Consider the following 20211-nt stretch of genomic DNA (forward strand, 5'->3'; position numbering starts at 1 on the left):
GAAAATCTCTAAATCCAGCAGCCATTTAGCAGAATGTAAAGAGAAAAATGACCACATCGAACTGAACCATGAGTATGCAGTCAACAAAGCTCACCTTCTTCAGTGGATAAATTACCAGGAAAATAAAGGGTTTGAGGTATTACTTATAAACTAAGACATGTTGCTATAGTCTTATAAATGTATAAACTAATAAGATTTGCTAAATATAACTACTGTAAAGTTAATTCTTACTACATACCTGATGCTGTACTAAAGTTTTAGACTTTTCTTTGATCCTCACAATTTTTTGAGTTCAGTGCATTTTTACCAGTTTACAGTGAAGAAAGCTTAGATACATAAAGTGTATGCATTTAGTCAAGGTCAGAATGCCCACAGATCATGATTCTAAGATTTTAATCTTTACCAATTGAAATAAAAGCCTATAGTTTTAACACTATAGTATATTTAGTGTTATACATTATATATTATACAATTATAATAATTCTTTTCTGTAAGAAATTGGAAATATGATGCAGGCATATAGAAATCTAAACCACATATTACAATATAATATTATAATTAAAATTTTCTTACACTCAAAATAAAGCACCTTGTATTTCAGGAATACGTCACAGTCAAGGACTTGAATCATGTTGTAAAAGCAACATAATACTTTGTCAGTGAGATCATTTGATTCATAGATAAAATGAGTGATATAAAACTTCCAGAATGCCTGGAAATTCATTAGAAGGTTATGTGCAGATGGAAGTTAGGGAGTCCCAGGCAGCGCATAGCATGTGCAAAGGCACAGAGGCATAGTGTGTCCTGGAAACGTATGTGTTTGGTATGATAAGAACAAAGGATGGTTCAGCAGGAAAGCTGCAGTATGTACAAATGCAGTCATACTGTAGAGGGTCTTGTAGTTCAGAAAGGATGTTAATATTTATAATTTGGAATGGCATAATCAGAGTTGTATTGTAGTTAATTTACTTTGGATACATTGTATAAGAACAGAGTTCACAATCAGCTGTGTAGATACGAAGAGGATCTGTAGAGAGGCCCTGGAAATCCTGGAAACTTGAAAAATTGAACACAAAATGTTGAATATGTATGTTTGTGCATCTTTCCTGGGAGACAGCTGATAACTTTTAGCTGATTATCAAAGCATTCCATAGAATCATAATGTTAGAAGATGTTATGTATACCACTTAGGAAATTTATTAGTGTCCCAGGGTTTCTGTAAGACAAAGTACCACAAACTGAGTGGCTTAAAAGAACAGAAATTTATTCTCTGTCATTAGTGAAGGCTAGAATCAAGGTTTCAGGAGAAATACGTTCCTTCCAAATCTTCCAGGGAAAATCCTGCCTTGACTCTTCCATCTCCCGGTAGCTCCAAGCACTCCTTGACTTGTGACCGCATAAGTCCAAATTCTGCGTGTCTTCGTATGACCTTCTTCTCTCTGTTGGCTGTGTGTGTACTCTCTCTTTTTATAAGGACGTCAGTCCTTGAACTTAGTGTACATAATAATCTACAATAATAATACAGTGACTTCATTTTGAGATCCCTAATTAATTTCATCTGCACACCCTATTTCCAAATAAGGTCACATTCTGAGGTTCCAGGTGGACATGATTTTTTAGGGGACACTATTCAACACCCTGCAAGAAACTATTATTTTAGTCCAGGAGAGATATGACAAAGAAGGAGTGCACAAATAAAAGAGAGAGTATTCAGAACATCAATTTTTGGTGTATGATTGGATTTAATAATTAGAGTTAGGAAACAATTAAAGATGGATCCAAGGTCTCTACTTTGGGAGAGGGAGAGATTGTTATCTCATTAGCTGAGATAGGAAATAAAGATGTAGGTTTGAGAGTACATCTGTGTGGTGGGTTTGATTTGGACATATTAACATGAATAGGCCTTTCTGCTCTCTTAGGGAGAGATGTCTCAGAAGCCATAAGAAATAAACCTTAATCTCAGCCTGTGTTGAAAGAGAAGTTTTGATGGAAGAGCAAAATTAAAGAGATAGAAAGGGGATTATATTCAGAAAGAGGAATACTCACATGTGAGAATCTTTGAAAATGAAATAGCTCTGAATGTTCAGTTGTTTCACTGAAGATTTCAAGGAGGAAATCCACACAGCAGAAGAATCAAAATTCAATGGGAAGAGAAAAACATGACAGAAAATTATGACAACATTTCCAGAAGCATAAGTGGAAAGAGAAAGATAGTTAGAGGAGACTACAGGATCAAGTCAGGGGTTTGACTTTTGAGGTAAAGAAATATGTTTATGTTCCAAAGGAAAGAAATCACTGAAAAGGAAAGGGTTAAAGAGAAATAGGAAGACAAAAATTTGGTGGGCAAGACATAGGAGGATAAATAGGGAAGGAATTTTTAGCACATGAAGTTTTAGCCACAGTTACACCTCCCTGATGGGCAGAGTTGGTTGTATGCAAAGTCCAGGGGCAGAAGCAGGGAAGAAAAGGTCATCCTCAATATCATAATTTATCTGGGGAGAAGTAGGGCATATCACTTGCTGATGTTGAGGTTGCTAATGGCTTGAGGAGTGTGATGACAGTTTAGAACAGCCCCTGGATTGCAAAGAACATGATCAGAAACTAGAGGGTTGTTGCTGAACTTTGGGTTATACTTATAGTAACCTCATCACTGAGAATTTCCCAGATTGCTGCTTTTCTTACTATACTTCTGGAGTGTGCTGAAAGCCTCTTTGAGGTTATTTACCTCTGAGTTTGTAGATGACATTGCCTTTAGTGCTTGTCTATAAATACCAAAGAAAAGTCAGTTTTGTTGTTCATTATTTTCTAAAAGGCTTTTGGAAATTTATTCAAGATACCATCTTCCACAAAACCTAAAGATTATATTTATGTCCTTGCTGACATCAAGCAATTTATGAAGCTAAATAGAAAGATCAGTCTTAGAAACAGGGTCATAATATTTCCCTGAAGCTGTCACCCAAGTAAAGTGAAACATGTTAAAGAACTCATTATAAGGTAACTTACCATACACCAGGCCTTGAAAATGAACTCTGAAAACTTGCCAACTACTTTTGAGATTAAAACAATTTCTGAGCAGCATTTGGTCCTAACTTTAATCTGTAGTAAGAGAAGAAAGTGGAATTTAATTCATTTTACTACTTTTCAAAGTAAACTACCAGATCAAATAACTGGTTGATGATTTAGGGAAAAGTCACTGGAGCCAGATGCCTGTGTTTGAACTTGCCCTTTACTAATTTTATGACCTCATATAAATTGCTTTATCTTTCTGTGCTTCAGTTTCATGGTCTGTAAAATGAAGATGAGAATAGAAAGTATCTTATGCCTTGTTATAAAATTAAATGAATTAATATTTGTAAGCACATAGCACCTAAAATAGTATTATATGAGTATTTGCGAAATATGTTTATTTTAATACACAAAGGTGTCTGGCTGATGTTGGGGCTGCTAATGCCTTGAGGAGTGCTCCCCAAAGAGCACTTACACTTGAGTGCTCTTAAGTGCTCTTGCACTTAACATAAAGGTGTATTAAAGGTTTAGCACACCTTTAATACAACGGTGTATTAAAATAAAAGAGCTTATTATAAAAAACGGTTTAATTTGGCATATTCTACTGAACGCCAATTCCATATAATCCCTACTCTGGAAGCTTTAAAGATAACTCAGATTTCACAGGAGATAAAAATAAGTTTACACACATGTACATGTGTACACACACACATGCACACAGAGGCACGCGCTCTGTAATTTTATTAGTGTTAGACAGTTGATGATAAAAAGTATTTTTTAAGACCACTAGGGTATGATTTAACCCTGTCACAAAATAGGACAGATAAGGTTAGCAAATTATTTTTTCATAAATATATAGGTGAGCCTCTTGACATTTATAAGGAATGCATTCTTTTGTTTTTTCTGCTTCCCAAAGGCAATTATCAAATAAATAATTATAATGTAAATATTGGAAAATAGGTTAAGTGTGTACTATTCAAATTCTTCCAATTCCTTCTTAGATAGGTTACACACACTACATCTATAACCAATAAATCAACTTTTAATTTTATTTAATCAATAAAACAACATATGCTTCTATGGTAGAATATCCTCGTTACATATTATAAAATTTCATGACCTGTTAAGTCATTTGTAAAACTGTGAATATTAAAATGAAATATGCCCAAACCAACTTTTTATGTATAAATTATAGTTTGTATATATATACCCATTTTTATATATAAACATAGAGAATTATACATGTCTTTACATATGTATACTAAAAGTCCACGTGCAATCTGAAATATTCTCCAACATTTTCGTTGATTTCATGAAATTTTATATTTCTTTTCAAATTGGCATATTTCACTTAGCAATCTATTTGCATTATTTTCCACTGCATTTTCAGCAGTGTAAAACAGTTTGCAATTATCAAGGTATAGCTCTACAAATATATTAAGACCATTTGGGGGCTAATTTTATAAATAGGTAACTAATTAGTGAATAAGTTTGTCTTATGAGTACCTATGCTTTTTTGTAGCCTCATAATTTTGGAAATTCAGATATTCAACTCTTGCTAGTTTAATCTGTCTTGGAGTTTCTGTGAGTGAGTCACTGGACCAAAAGCTGACCTAAAGAGATGCAATATTGTGTAGGAAAGCATACTCATTAAAGATATATGAATAGCACAATATTTAACATTAGTGCCTAATTCTAAAGGAACCCAGGTTTTACAACTTTATATGCTGAAGCATCGATACAATTTAATAGTATATATTATCTCATAGTGCTTTGTAATTGATTTATGATTCTTTCATACTTAAGAGATATTCTAAAATAAATTCTCTGAAGTCCCTAAGAAGAGATATTAGTGAGATGTTCCTACCATAGACTGCCAACTCATTCCGTTATCTACCTAGCCTTCTTCTACCTTCTGACTTTTAAAGTATAACTCAAATTCCACATCATCCACTGCTATTCATACTAATCTATTCCTCTTCTGAATTTCCACAGCAATACCCTATTTCCAGCAGGATTTTTTTTCAAGTATTCACACACTGCTCTGTGCTCTTATTTGGAAATGTCATGTACTTAAAATTTGTTTCACCAGTTCAAGTGCAAGCACATTGGCATGCTTTGTGTTTCTCTTGGCTGGGCCACAGTGCTTTTTTTATGTAGCATGAAACAACAAACACTTGGAGAATCAAAATTAATACAACTTAATCTCATCAAATGCAGCATCTATGTCTAATACTTTTTTCTGTCTTCCATATGACCTAAAGTAGCTGAGAAGCTGCAGTATTGTTTTCAAAAATACGTACATGGTGGCTATCATCCAACTGATAGTTCTATAAAATATCTGTTAAGACATTTGACTGGTTTTACAAAATGTAGCACAGCATAGGAAAAACAAATTATTAATTTCAAAGTCATGGTAAAATTCTCTTTGCTGATCATAGGTGATATGTATTTATAAAGAAAGATATGCATTTGTAGGGAAAGATAGCTGTCATGTGGAAGAATAAACATGAAGTTTACAGTCTGATTGGAGTTTTATTACTGTCCCTGTCTCTCAATAACTGCGTGACTTAACAAGTTTTTTAAACATTTTTGAGCCTCATTTTTTATGTATGTTAATAACATTTGTTCTACAGAGTTTTGTTTTAAATAATAGATGCAACAACAATGACAAAGTACTTTTAAGCTATATAAAGTTAGGATTTTCAGAATTATTTTGATATCAAAATGTTACTGTGACGCAATTCAAATTTCAGATTAAGAAAATTAATAACTGTCTCACCTGAATTATATGGAACAATACAAAAGTATTCTATATACACACAAGATAGAAAGCTAAGAATAAGAAGTAAACAAAAACCATCTTGTATTTCTAGAATACTTTCTTTAAAACAACCTATAACTCAGCCAGAATTTACTGGTTACAAGGCATATAGTTATCTATAAATACAAAGAAGCCCTCAAGGAAGGAAATACTGAATCATATTTTTATGCTGCTACTCATGCATTTTTATTAAGAATTTCAAAACCAACACTTGAAATGAAACTGAGACATTGTAAAACATCTGTTTTACAACTCTCCATTTCTGCCTACTCCAAGTCCAAGAAACGTTTGATAAATTTTGAAGATACTATATCCTGAGTTATTTCTAATTGCTCATTTACTCATTTATGCATTCATCCAATCAGTATTGATGTAATCAGTATTTTTTTCTCAGACATGCTGATAGATTGTAGGTGTATGGTTGTAAACTGCACACACATGTTCTCTGCCTTCATGGAGTTTATAGGTTAGTGGGGAATTAAAAATATATGTAGGTTAGCAATTTAACATACATATGAGTTCGTTCTATGCTAAGTAAAAAGGGGGATAAAATAGTGCCGATTTTGAGATCAGCATTATAGAATCTACTTTAGAAGAGTAGTGTAAAAGTCTTCAACTAACTGACTTCTAAGTTGAGTCATGAAGGATAAGAAGTCAATTTTACGAAGAGCAGAGAAAAGAGTCTCTGCAAAGGCTGTGGGGGAGAGCATGATTTGATGCACTTGAACAGCATCAAGAAGAACTTGAAGAAGCTGTTGTCGCTGGAGTTGAGAAAGCAGCAGAGGTGGGGACATGAGTGGATGGTGAATAGGAAGTCAGGACTGAAACCAAACAAGTCCTTGGGAACCACGACAAGAATTTTCATTTTATTTGAATTACAAAAGCTATTGAAGACTCTTAAACAGAGGCAAATTAATAGATTTATGCCTTTTAAAACAGGATTTTTTTTTAAGCTGAAAGAGAGTAAAAGCAGAAGCAGGGAAGTAATAAAAAGCACACCTCAGTGCGCCACTGCACTCCAGCCTGGGGGACACAGAGCAAGACTCCGTCTCAAAAAAAAAAAAAAAAAAAATGCATACCTCAGGAGCCTGCGTTGTCTAGGTGACAGGTGATACTGGCATGGACTAATGGGGTAACAGAAAGTAACAGCATCTGTCTTTAATGTATTTTCCTTTAAAAAGTGGAACTGTCAGTGAAAGAAATTGAACTGGGGGTTCACTTAAAATCCTTAGTTTATTTTAGGGAAAGGGGAAAAAAGAGATTTTTATTAACTTCACTGCTACCAGCACAAATATATTCATAGAAAATATATCTCTGGTCTGCCTTGTTCTAAAAAACCTTATCTTAGAAACATTCTATTATTTCAAGGAAGTTATGCTCTAAAGATTGTCAAACATTATTTTTTACACATGTATTTAACATTTTCTATGTTCCACACACAATGATTGATATTTTTTGTATATATTTATCTAATTTCCATAACAATACTATCTCCTTTTTTGAGGTAAAGAATGAGAAAAAAATAAGAAACATGTCTAAGGTCCAAGGTGATACCACTCATTAAATTGAGAACTTAAGGCCGGGTGCGGTGGCTCATGCCTGTAAATCCCAGCACTTTGGGAGGCCGAGGCGGGCGGATCACGAGGTCAGGTGATGGTGACCAACCTGGCTAAAACACGGTGAAATCCCGTCTCTACTAAAACTACAAAAAATTAGCCGGGCGTGGTGGCAGGCACCTGTAGTCCCAACTACTGGGAGGCTGAGGCAGGAGAATGGCGTGAACCTGGGAGGCGGAGCTTGCAGTGAGCCGAGATGTCGCCACTGTAACCTGGGTGACAGAGCGAGACTCCGTCTCAAATAAATAGATTAATTAATTAATTAATTCAGAACTTAAACCTGCTCTTGCCTCTGCTTGACTCCAGACTTCATGGTTTCTGTCCCAAATCACTAGTTGTTTTCTTCCTTCCTTCCTTTCTCCCCTTTTTTCTTCTTTCCTTCCTTCCATCATTTTTTCCTGTCCCAATTTACCAATTCTTTCTTTGTTTCTTTCAAAAAAAAGTATTGGTTTATTCCTATTTTACTTTTTTTACATTAGTTATTTATATTATTCTATTTTTAAACATTTTTTCTATGTTCCACAAAGAATTTCTTAATTTTATTCTATTACTCTGAACTCCAAGACATAGAAGGGAAGTATTAACTCTTAATTTACCTTAGTTCATTTTCCATTACTATAACAGAATACCTGAGACTGGACAATTTCTTTATTTTCTTACTTTTACTTTTATTTTTATTCTTTGAGCTGGAGGCTCGCTCTGTTGCCCAAGCTGGAGTGCAGTGGCATGATCTTGGCTCACTGAAGCCTCCACCTCCCAGGTTCAAGCGATTCTCCTGCCTCAGCCTCCTGAGTAGCTGGGATTACAGGCATGCACCACCATCCCTGGCTAATTTTTTTTTGTATTTTTAGTAGAGACAGGGTTTCACCATGTTAGCCAGGCTGGTCTCAAACTCCTGACCTCAGGTGATCCGCCCACCTCAGCCTCCCAAAGTGCTGGAATTACAGGTGTGAGCCACCATGCCCGGCCAAGACTGGGCAATTTATAAAGAAAGGTACTTATTTGGCTCTTGGTGCTGGAGTCTGGGCAGTGCCAGATCACGTGGCTGCATCTGGTTGGCTTCTGGTGAGGGCCTTGTGCTGTGTTATAACATGGTGGAAGATGTCACAGGTCAAGAGGGTCAAGCCTCCTACTCAGAACTGTCTCCTCTTAGAAAGCCACTATTGCCTCTCACTCCTATGACTGCTTTTAATCCTAATCATCTCCAAAAGGTGCCACCTCTCAAATACCATAGTCAGATTTCTCACCTTCTTTCTATCTTTACAATAGGGATTAGGTTTCGACATGAATTTTGGAGGAGACATTCAAATCATAACATAATTTATCCTGAAATAATTATAAATTGGTATGTTCATCCCAAAACTCCAAGTCTGTGCAGAAGCAGACCTGCTGTGCCCCAGCATGATGATAGAAACTTGGATGAATTTACTAGTTGTGAGTAGGACATATTGTCAAATATCTCTCTGTCTCCTTGTCAATATGCTCCTTGTCAAATATTCCTCTGTCTCCCCTACAACTATTTCATGACCTCCATTAAAATCTCTTATTACTCTGATCCTTTTAAGATAAGCGTGTCATCAGAACTGGTTAGTATGAAAATAAATGGGTAGATACAGAGTTAAGCAGTGTGAAAACCATATAAACCCACGCTAATACAATGAGAAATCATCGAAGAGAGCGGTTATAGTACCAGCTAATTTTATGGAAAGAAACATCTTTGAGCAGCCTAAATCACGGCTTCTCAACTTTGGCACCACTAACATTTTGGGTCGATGATTCTTTGCTGTGGAAGGTGGTCCAGTGCATTGTAAAATGTTTAGAAGCATCCCTAAGCACTATCTACTTGATGTCAGTAGCAACACACCTATTCTCCATCCTGTTATGACAACCAATAATATTTTAGGACATTGCCTAATTTCCTGTGGGGAGGGGAGCAAAATTAACCCTGGTTGAAAACCACTGGTCTAGAGCATAGAATTCTAGTCAGAGAACACATTCCAGCTGCAAAAAAATATATAGTATTCCTAGGATGTTCTCAAAATGCTAGTACTAGCTGGTAATACAGAAATGCCCAAGAGTTTCACAAAGCATAAGGGAAGGTGAGTGGATAATGATCAAATGAAGGTTCTATGTTATGTTATTGGGGGAAAAAATAAAGAAGAAGAGTAAGAAGAAGGAGAAGGAGGAGGAGGAGGTAGAGGAGGAGAAGGAGAAGGAGGAGAAAGAGGAGGAACAACAAAACTCTGGAGTTTGAGCTGCTTCAAATATGGCAGAGCTGGCCAGGAGTGGTGGCTTACGCCTGTGATCCAGGCACTTTGGGAGGCTGAGGTGGCAGATCACCTGAGTTCAGGAGTTTGAGACCAGCCTGGGCAACAAGGCAAAACCACATCTCTACAAAAAATAAAATTAAAAAACTAGCCCGTCGTGGTAGTGTGTGCCTGTGAACCTAGCTACTTGGGAGGCTGAGGTCAGAGGATCACTTGAGCCTGGAAGAGGAGGTTGCAGTGAGCCAAGATAGCAACATTGCACTCTAGCCTGAGTGACAGAGACCCTGTTTCAAAAAAAAAAAAAAGATGGCAGAGTCTAGGTGGTTGCTTTCCAGGTAGATAGGCAGGAGCAGTGATGGGAATGAGAGAGAGATTCCAGACAGAAAATAAATACTCTGGAGAAAGGCATGGATTATGAAGATGCTTTTTTTTTTAAATGAACATTGTTTGCAGAGTAGGAAAGAAGTTTCCTGACTCAATATAAAAAGACTTCTGTGCCTAGGAGTTTATGCCATATTCTAGAGGTAACAGAAAATCATCAAAACATTGCAAGAGGAGATTTACTTATAAAAACGGATAGATGTGTAGGTGGGTAAGAAAGTTTAACAATTTTATATCTGTGTCAGCAAAGCCATAGTCTGTAGGGGAAATCTAGCTCCCTGCCTCATTTTATGAATAAAGTTTTATTGGAATACAGCACACTTATTTATGCTACAATGGCAGAGTTAAGTAGTTGTAACAGAGACTGTATATAGTTTGCAGAATATAAAATATTGTATATCTGTCCCTTTATTTAAAAAGCTGTCCAATTTTTTAAGTGTAGAAAGTTACCTGTTAAATTTAAATTAAATATTTAATTTAAAAAGTTGCCCATTGCGTTTTGATGTTCCTACCCACCTTCTGCCTGCCCCAATTCATATGTTGAAGCTCCAGTATGACAGTATTTGGCCATACAGCATATAAGGAGAAAATTTAGGTAACAGAGGGTCAAAACAATGGATCCCTAATTCAACAGGACTGGTGTCCTTGAAGAAGAGGAAGAGACACAAGGGAGCTAGTGCTCTCTCTCCTTCTTCCTTGCTCTCTTTCTCTTGCTTTTTCTTTTTGTGTACATACAGAGGAAAGATCATATGAGGACACAGCCAGAAAACAGCTATCTACAGCCCAAACAAAAGGCCTTGTCAAAAACTGATTCTGCAGGCAACTTGATCTTGAACTTTCAGCCTCTGGAACTGACAAATTATACTTCTGTTGTTTAAGTCACTCAGTGTGTGGTATTTTGTCACACAGCCAGAGTAGACTAATATGACAATCCTTGGCCTAGATCATTTATTTATTCAAGAACATTATGCACAGTAATTTTACAGAGCATTAGAATTACTAATATGTGAAAACCACGGTTTCTACCCTATCAAAGCTCATAGCCTAGGAGAGGGAGACAGATGTGTATTTGGCTGACAGTCTACATGGGCAGTTTTCAAACAATTTTAATGTGCAGAGTCACTTGATTCTTTTTTTTTTTTACTACCTAAGATAATAAAAGGAAAAAAACTGTTCTCATCTGCTTGGAGATTTTGATAGTGACAGGAGACAGACAAATTCCTAGGCAGACAGAGATGGGTCCCTAGTGAAACCCCACCTTCAAGCTAATGACAGTCTAAAGGCTGAAAGCCGAGCTACCAGTTCCAGTTAAAGTCCACGACCAGAGTGAGAACTTCCATCCTTGTCTTACCCAGTCTTTCTCAATTGCTTCTTTCTGAATGATGTCGTTTAACCAATTAAATGGTGCTTTTTCCAAGATCACCCATGGACCAATCAGCATGCATTCCCCCATTATAAGCCCATAAAAACCCCACACTCACCCTCACAGATGGCGACCTGCTTTCAGGTCCCCTCTCGCTGATGAATAAAATTCTACTCTGCCTTACTCATTCTCTGGTGTCCATGTTCCTCATTCCTCTTGGTCATGGGACAGTAACTCAGAATTTGCTGAACTGTGGGAGCAAAAGAGCTGTAATGCCCCTACTCACCAAGCTGTGGGTGGCAGAAATAAAAGAGCTGTGACACTTCCTCCCACTCGCCAAACAACGGGAGTGAAGAAGCAACTGGGTGCAACTCCCTCCTGCTTGCTGAACAATGGGAGAGAAGTTGCTGCTGCTTATTGAACTACAGGAATGAAAAAGCCACAACACTTTTACCATTTGACCCTCTCTTGCTTTAAAAAACAGATAAACAGAATTTTTGTGCAAAATGGCTTGAAGATGCAAGAAAAGTGCTTACAACAACCAGAAACAGATCTCCCAGGCTAGGGATGGGCTGGAACAATATGTCTTGTTCTAGGACCCAAGCAACCTGGGGCCTCTTCCCTGGCAGCAACTCAAGTAGAGCCTTCTGTGTCTGGGCATGCATTGTCAACAGGGGTGATGTCACTCCAGGGGACAAAAATTGGTTCATGAGTGGTGAGAAAAATCTTAGGTATTACAATAGTCCGTAATCTCTTGAAGGGCCACAATAACATTAACAGGTAGACAACATATCTGTATAGAGGGACAAAAGGTTGAGAAATGTTGGTCTAGAGAAATTGACCAATTCTGGGAAACCCAGAGGGAATCCTACTCTGTGTATAATCCTAGCACAGAAGCAGCAGAGTGATCACACCAATAGACCATGTGGACACTGAAAAAGGATTTTACCAAGAAACTAAAATGACAGATGACTAACAGGTCTTACCATACCTTAGCACCACATTACAGTCCTCCAGAAACTTGGCAACAATCTTGTGACAAAAAAGTCTTCAAGAATAATGAAGGTTGAATTCCCCACCAGAGGGGTTCAGATGTATATTCCCACAGAGGGAGGGGTCAAGTTGAAAATGTGGGAAATAGATTGACATCAGTTTCTTGCACTGAGTTTGTAGAAAGAGATACAGACCTGCTGCTATGGAAACAATAATATGGAATACAGGGTAAATAGACATACTTAAAGAATGAAGAAGAAGGTGCTAAGAAAATAAAGACATAATAGTTCATTCTGCCTAAGATGGGAAATAGAGGAGAGTAACCTATTATAAGAAAAAGATCAATAGATGAGATTCCAGTAAAAGAATGATGAGACCTTGACTGAAAACAATGGCAGGGGAGGTGACGAGGACATTGGAGATGGAAGAGATATTTAGAAGGATAACTGATGGGATTAGGCTACTAATTGAATCCCAGTTGAAAGGGTCAGAGTGAATGAGATATTGAAGATAATTCCTGTAAAGAATGTACAAAGAAGAAGAGATCACAGGAGAAAAAAATTGCCCATCTCCTTAGGAAAAGCGCAGATTTTTAAATGTTTTGTTAGAGTAAATTCTAGCAAGGATTGTTTAATCTTAGAGCAAAGTCTGTAAATTCATGGCCATTAAGCTAAGTGTGGCCTTAAGAGGGCTTTGTTTGCAGTTTTGTATTGGCAACACTTTTAAAAATAACAGGATTATTTAAAAAATAGAAAAAATAATTTTGTGTTTGTGAATATTTAAAAATCATACAATGTAATGTCTCATAATAATCCAGATTTCTGAATCCCCAGGCTTACATTTCCATCTAACTACAAGAAAAACTCAGCTGAAGATGACTACTGGAAGCTTCCTTTACATGGGCATACGGTTTTCAGTTAACCATAATCCTCCCCACTCCCTGGAGTATTTCCCCTCTGCTTTATTCATTGCCTGACTAGCTCTACAGGACTCCAACAAACCCATCACCATAGAAATTAAACTTCAGAAGACATCATGAGAACAAAATACGTCTCCAAACCAGAGAATAAAGGATGTTGCAATATGCAAATGGAAATTTGACTGAAGTCCTTCTTTTGCATGTCACTGCATACAAGCAATGTTTCAAGAAAAGAACAAGATTAGCTGGGAAAGATTCACAAAAAAATAAAAATAAATAAGCATGAAAGAAAATATGCATTCAGAATAGAAGCAATAAATACTATTGTAGAGAGAAAACATTAAGTAGACTTTCTAATTCTGATTAAGTAGGTTTTCTAGTTCTGGAGTTAGAACATAAATTTTCAAATAATTATTAGTAATTATTATCAGTTATGCCTATCTCTCCCCAAGACAATTTGCAATTACCAAATTATCATATAATTTACTTCATCAGAAGTGTTGCCATTTCTGCCCATCCATTTTTGCAACATTTATATTTATTTAAAAACTGTTCTCCTCTTGAGCTGATTTTCTCCAGTACTGGAAAGAAAAAGTACTAAAAAGCAAGTTCATTTTATCATGGAAAGTTCACTCTGGTGACATTATTCTCCAATTTCTAAAAATCCTAAACCATTTTGCACCCAGCTTGACCCAACAGCTGTAGCTTTTCTGCTCTCAGTCCCTAATTTGTTTGCATTTGGCTTATATTTCTAGCTCTTTGGAGTGCTGATAATTATACTTGTCTGGGAGGCTTAGAAGCTGTAAAAAATCTGGACCTTCTCACTTTTCAGCACAAGCAGACAAGGCTCAGGCTCCAATTTGGAACTGCATGACTTAAATGGAGCATGTGAGCCCAGAGACATCAACAGCAACCTGGCAGCTTGAAGACTGTTCTCCAAAGCCACTCACCATATGTTGGCTACAAATTGAAGACCAAACAGGCCACAGTGGTACATAGGATTCAAATGGACCTCTGTTAACATATGTGTTTGGCATGCGGCAGGTGAAATGTTAATAGAACCTGATAATCTCAGTCACATTGTTACTGGGATATTCTTCCCAATCTAGAGACATCGTGACAGTCTGACTAATTTAAATATCATAAAATATAGCGATTATATAGTATTTTGAGAGGAAAGTAAGAGTAATAAAATCTGAAAATGAGTCAGTTTTGTTTTGTTTTGTTTTGTTTTTGAGACGGAGTCTCGCGCTCTGTCGACCCAAGCTGGAGCGCAGTGGCTCTATCTCGGCTCACTGCAAGCTCCACCTCCCGGGTTCACGCCATTCTCCTGCCTCCGCCTCCAGAGTAGCAGGCACTACAGGCGCCCGCCACCGGCTAATTTTTTTATGTTTTTAGTAGAGACGGGGTTTCACCATGTTAGCAAGGATGATCTCGATCTCCTGACCTCGTGATCCACCTGCCTTAGCCTCCCAAAGTGCTGGGATTACAGGTGTGAGCCACCGCTCCTGGCCAAAATGAAGTCAGTTTTTAAGACATGTGGACAAGAAACAATGTTAGATATGTTTAAATAATGGTGCATATATTTATTTGCAAAATTATTAAAGGCATATAAAAATATTCAGATATATCAGGAAAATATTATTATTTATCACTTACTGATAGCTAATAATAAATTTCATGTTAGGGCTGAGCACTTAGAGAAATTTAAAATCTATTTCTTTCTAGATTTGTGATTTAAATTAAAAACCAGAAATGTGTTTTAAGTTCATGTTCAAACATTAAGAACTTTAAATTGGTGCTACAATCTGAATGTTTGTGTCCCCTCAAAATTCATATGTCAAAATCTAATCATCAGTATACTGATCATCAGTGTATTAGCAGGTAGGGCCATTCAGAGATGATTTTTTCACTTTTACATTTTATAATGGATTAGTGGCCTTATAAAAGACACCAGAGAACTAGCTTGCTTCTTCTACCATGTGAGGAAACATCTAGAAGGTGCCATCTATGAAGCAGGAAGCAGGCTTTTACTGACATCAAATCTGCTAGTACTTTGATCTTGGACTTTCCAGCCTCCAGAACTATGACGAGTAAATCTCTGTTGCTTATAAGCTATTTTCAGTTTACGGTATTTTGTTATACCAGCCTGAATGGACTAAGGCAGCTGGCAATCCATTTGTTGGGATTTGGAAGTGTGTTAAAAAGCACTTAAATTTGGTTTCTTCTGTTTCACACTGACTTAGTCTGCACTGAGTGAAACATAGCTCTAGGCAGTAAGTCCATTATCAATATTAAGGTTATTTCTTTTCAGTTTTTGGAGAAGAAGCAGTCATATTGTTGGCAAACTCACTTATGTTAAACAGTTGTCCTTATTTAAAAATAAATTAAAACCATTTAAAAAATCAGCGAAGAATTTGAGACTTTAAAAAAAACAAAAACAGAAATTTCTTTTGACTTGCTTAGATTTGAGATTGACTGCCTAAACAAGAAGAGAACATTTCATTATTTCTCCATATTTTCCAACCTCTCTGTTAATAAAACTATGACCTTATACTTCTGAGATGGTAACTACTTCAGAACTATTAATTGCTTTTTTAAAGTTTTTTTCTTTCCAAAGACTGCAAAAATAACCTACCTAAGAGCTGTTAATTATCATTAAACAGTGAACACAGACATTTTTAGAGGGTTTCTCAAAGTTGTGTCATGATTCCCAAGAACAAGAGGAATTAGAGTTACATCAAGCATGAAACATGTGTTTTGAAAAGTGACTTGATTCACAGGACTAGAACTTTGCATGGGAGCTGAAAAGATACTTTGTTTAGTTTTAGCAATAAATGAGATAAAGTTCCTGGTTTTGATATGTGGCTGCCTTGGAAAATAACATTTGGAGAATGTATATGAATCTGTAAAAACAAACACATACTATAGAGATCTTTTCAGCATGACTGGAACTGACAAAAATCCAGATGTTCTCTTTTTATGTTGTTGGATCACCACCAAAGAGCAAAAAATAGCACTGATCTCTGCTGACCGGTATCATTTGAAGAGGAAGTACTAGCCCTACGACAGCAGGAATTACTCAACATTCTTCAACAGAGGCCTGGAGATCCTCAAAATTTAACACATTCATGTGCACATATGAGTCCCAGTTACACTTGCAGTAATAAAAGTATTTGCTTAACTGCATAAATTATCAAGGTTGGCCACCATCTACCATCTATATGAACTCAAGGTAGCTAAATTATCAATTTTATTGAAGCTTCAGCTTTTATAACAAATCCTGAATAGGTAAGGCCTTTTATTCTTCTAAAAAAAAAACCCAAAAAACAGACTGTAAGATAAGTATATTTAAAAAGCCAAATACTTGCCCATCAGTAGCATGACAAACTGCCAATATGTAAGTTTGAACACAAATTTTAACCTTGCCATTCTCCACCCTCTTTTGCTGTGCCTCCTCCAAAGGCCATAGTTGGACAAACCTACCCTTCTATGGAGGCATAATTTCCTCTCTCTTTTCATTTTCCATTTTTTAAAAAGTAGAATTAAATAAAGTCTTAATTTTAAAAATATAGTAATAGTTGTAATAATTGAGAACCATTGTAAAACAAAAAGGATGTTTCATACCCAATAATTAAGTGTGTGTATCTGTGTGTGTGTGTGTGTGCATGCATGTATTGGACATACGCACTTTTCTGAAGTCTACTGAGGCAAATGCAGAGCAAGTGTGGGGTGTGTAGTGGGGGTGGAGGAGACTCAGGGGACCAGAAAAATATAAAGGGTGGGAAAAAAGAAACAATATGAAAGCTATGGGAAATCAACTACCTTTGCCTTCACAGAGAAATAAATAAGTCTATGGGAAGAGAAAGAGCAAAAAAAAAAAAAAAATGAAAACTATTCCCAAAGTAAAAATAAAACAACTGAGAATTAAAAGAATCAATAAAGGTTAAATCAGTGAGAAGGCAAATCTTTGAGAATTAAGAACACAAGCAATCAAAACAATAATTTTAAAGTCAGATGAAAAGTAAATCTTCATTATGCCTTATTTTGCCTTAAAATATAAAAATATGAAAAACAAAATTTTATAACAAAAAATTTAGATGTGTTAACTTTATCCATTTATTCCAAAAGATATATTAAGAGCATTCTGAAAAAAGATATGGGCTGATTTTATAATATTTCTTTAATTTTAAACTCAAAGTTATCTACTCTATTATATATATTACATATATATAAAATTTAAAGTCATGTATAAAGAAATGAAACTGTTTAGAAAATAGAATACTGCTACAATTCCAATTAAGCTAACTTGTTACCTGGCCATTTATTGTAATAAGGAATATAGTTGTCTCAATAAACTAACTATTATTTAGTTTCCTTAATATCATTCCACTTCTGCACTGTGTAGAACACGGTTTTGGCTAAAGTCATATGATTTTAAAAAACCAACTTTTTAATAGTAAATTAAGATGACAACTCTAGGAAAGTGTGTGAAAAATTTTAAATATATCTTAAAGGTAATTTTATTTCTAGATACACCATAAATATAGTTTGAATACAAAAGAATAAATCAAACAATGCAACTCATCACAATCCATAAAGAGAATTTTTAATACATGGCAGTCCCTTTAGAGTTAATGAGTTGTCTGACTCTTAGGATGATGGCTTCCATCTGGATCAGCTCTTGGCAAGTTGATAGCCAGGCATTTAACTGGATCTTTAAAACTTGATTCTGTCAGCTAATGACAACAACAAAAAAAGATAGTATGCAATTATTTCAATCAATCAATCAACAAGGATTTTTGTGCACACATCATTTTGTCATTATTGTGCTAGATATAATGGAAGTTTGCAAAAATAAAGGATATGTAAGACATATATCAGTCTTAAAAAGTATGTAAATTAGGCTTGAAGAGGTAAAAACAATACACATGAAATAATTAGCCAAGTTAACAGCATATTCTTAAAGAGTGATTTATAGAGATGGGTGAAGATGCTGTAGAATATTGGAGAAGATAAGATGAATAAATGTCAGAAAGATCAGAGACACTTTCAGTGGTGCAAAATCTGGAAGGATACGTAAGATTAAATGAGTAAAGGGGGAAGAAACTGTTTTCTCCTTAAATGAATGGATGGAACTGCATAAAATAAACATAGGAAACAAAGGGCAGTAAGTACAAATTTGGGCGGAGAATGTGAGATGAATCACCTGACCAATACAAATGGATGTGTCAGGGAGCAAAGCAAGGTACAAACTGACAACACGCAGAATGGATATAAAGAGACTTGAAAACAAAGCAGAATTTGAGCCTGGTGTCAAAAGTAACTGGGAGTCTGTGGTAATTTTTAATTGATACATAAGATTTTACATATTTATGGGGTATATGCTATAATTTGTTACTTCCATAGAATGTGTAATAATCAAGTCAGGGTATTTGGGGTACCCATCACCTTTGGTATTTATTATTTCTATGTTGGAAACATTTCAAGTTCTCTCTTCTAGCTACTTTAAAATATACAATACATTGTTGCAAACTCTAATTTTCTTACACTGCTATCAAACATTAGAATTTATGCCTTCTAAATTACTGTATGTTTGTACCTATTGACCGCCTCTCTTCATCCCCTCTCCCATCCACACACCCTTCCCAGCCCATGATAACTATTATTCTACACTCTACCTCTATGAGATCAATTTTTTTAGCTCCCACATATGAGTGAAAACATGCAAAATTCGTCTTTCAGTGTCCGACTTATTTCACTTCACATGAACTCCGGTTCCATCCATGTTGCTGCAAAGGACATAATTATAATATTTTTATGGACAAATAGTATTCCACTGTGTATATATGAGAATGCAGGTATCACTTTGATATACCGATTTCTTTTCCTTTGGATAAATAGCCAGTAGTGAGATTGCTGGATTGTACAGTAGTTCTATTTTTAGTGTTTTGAAAAATCTCCATATTGTTTTTTTTCAAATTAGCTATACTAATTTAGATTCCCACCAACAGTGTATAAGAGTTCTCTTTTCTATTCATACTACCAGCATATTTTGTTTGTTGTCTTTTCAATAATAGCTGTTCTAATGAGATTAAGATGGTACCCTATTGTGGTTCTGATTTGCATTTCTCTGATGACTAGTGATGTTGAGCATTTTTCATATACTTATTAACCATTTGTATGTCTTCTCTTAAAAAATATCTATTCATATCCTTTGCCCACATTTTAATGAGATTATTTGTGGTTTTTTTCTTTTACTTTTGAGTTGTTCCTTTTATATTCTGCATATGAATCCCCTGTTTGATGAATAGTTTTCAAATATTTTCTCCTATTCAACAGGTAATTTGCCTCTTCACTCTTAATTATTTCCTGTTGTAATTATTGCTGTGCAGGAGATTTTTTAGTTTAATATAGTCTTATTTCTGCATTTTTATTTTTGTTGTCTGTGTTTTTGATGTCTTAGCAATAAAGTCTTTGCCTAGACTGATGTCCAGAAGCATTCCCCCTTTGTTTTCTTGTAGTAATTTTATAGCTTTGGGTCTTATGTTCCAGTCTTTATTCCATCTTGATTTGATTTTTGTATGTGGTGATATGGGTCCAGTTTCATTCTTCTGCATATGGGTATTCAATTTTCCCAGTGCCATTCATTCAAGAGGGCATTTTTCCCCAATGTGTGTTTTTGGTACATTTGTAGAAATCAGTTGGCTGTAAATATGTGGATTTATTTCTGGATTCTCTATGCTGTTATTCTGTTCCATTGTTCTCTGTGTTTGTTTTTATACCAATACCATGCTGGGTTATTTGTTTGTATTTTGGTTTTTTTTAACTATGGCCTTATA

General features: G+C 35.7%; 1 long non-coding RNA gene across 1 annotated transcript in view; it reads right to left on the minus strand.

Annotated features, from left to right (window-relative positions):
* Positions 1–11621, minus strand: part of LOC134730291 (uncharacterized) — a 55186-nt gene extending 43565 nt beyond the window's left edge. The window contains exons 1-2 of the long non-coding RNA XR_010112035.1: positions 11576–11621; positions 3004–3096 (exon numbers count right to left, since the gene is read on the minus strand). This is a non-coding gene — a long non-coding RNA (uncharacterized LOC134730291). The remainder of the gene's footprint in view (positions 1–3003; positions 3097–11575) is intronic.
* Positions 11622–20211: the final 8590 nt, after the last annotated feature.

This window comes from Pan paniscus, chromosome 3 (assembly GCF_029289425.2).
Source record: "Pan paniscus chromosome 3, NHGRI_mPanPan1-v2.0_pri, whole genome shotgun sequence".
NCBI lineage: Eukaryota > Metazoa > Chordata > Mammalia > Primates > Hominidae > Pan > Pan paniscus.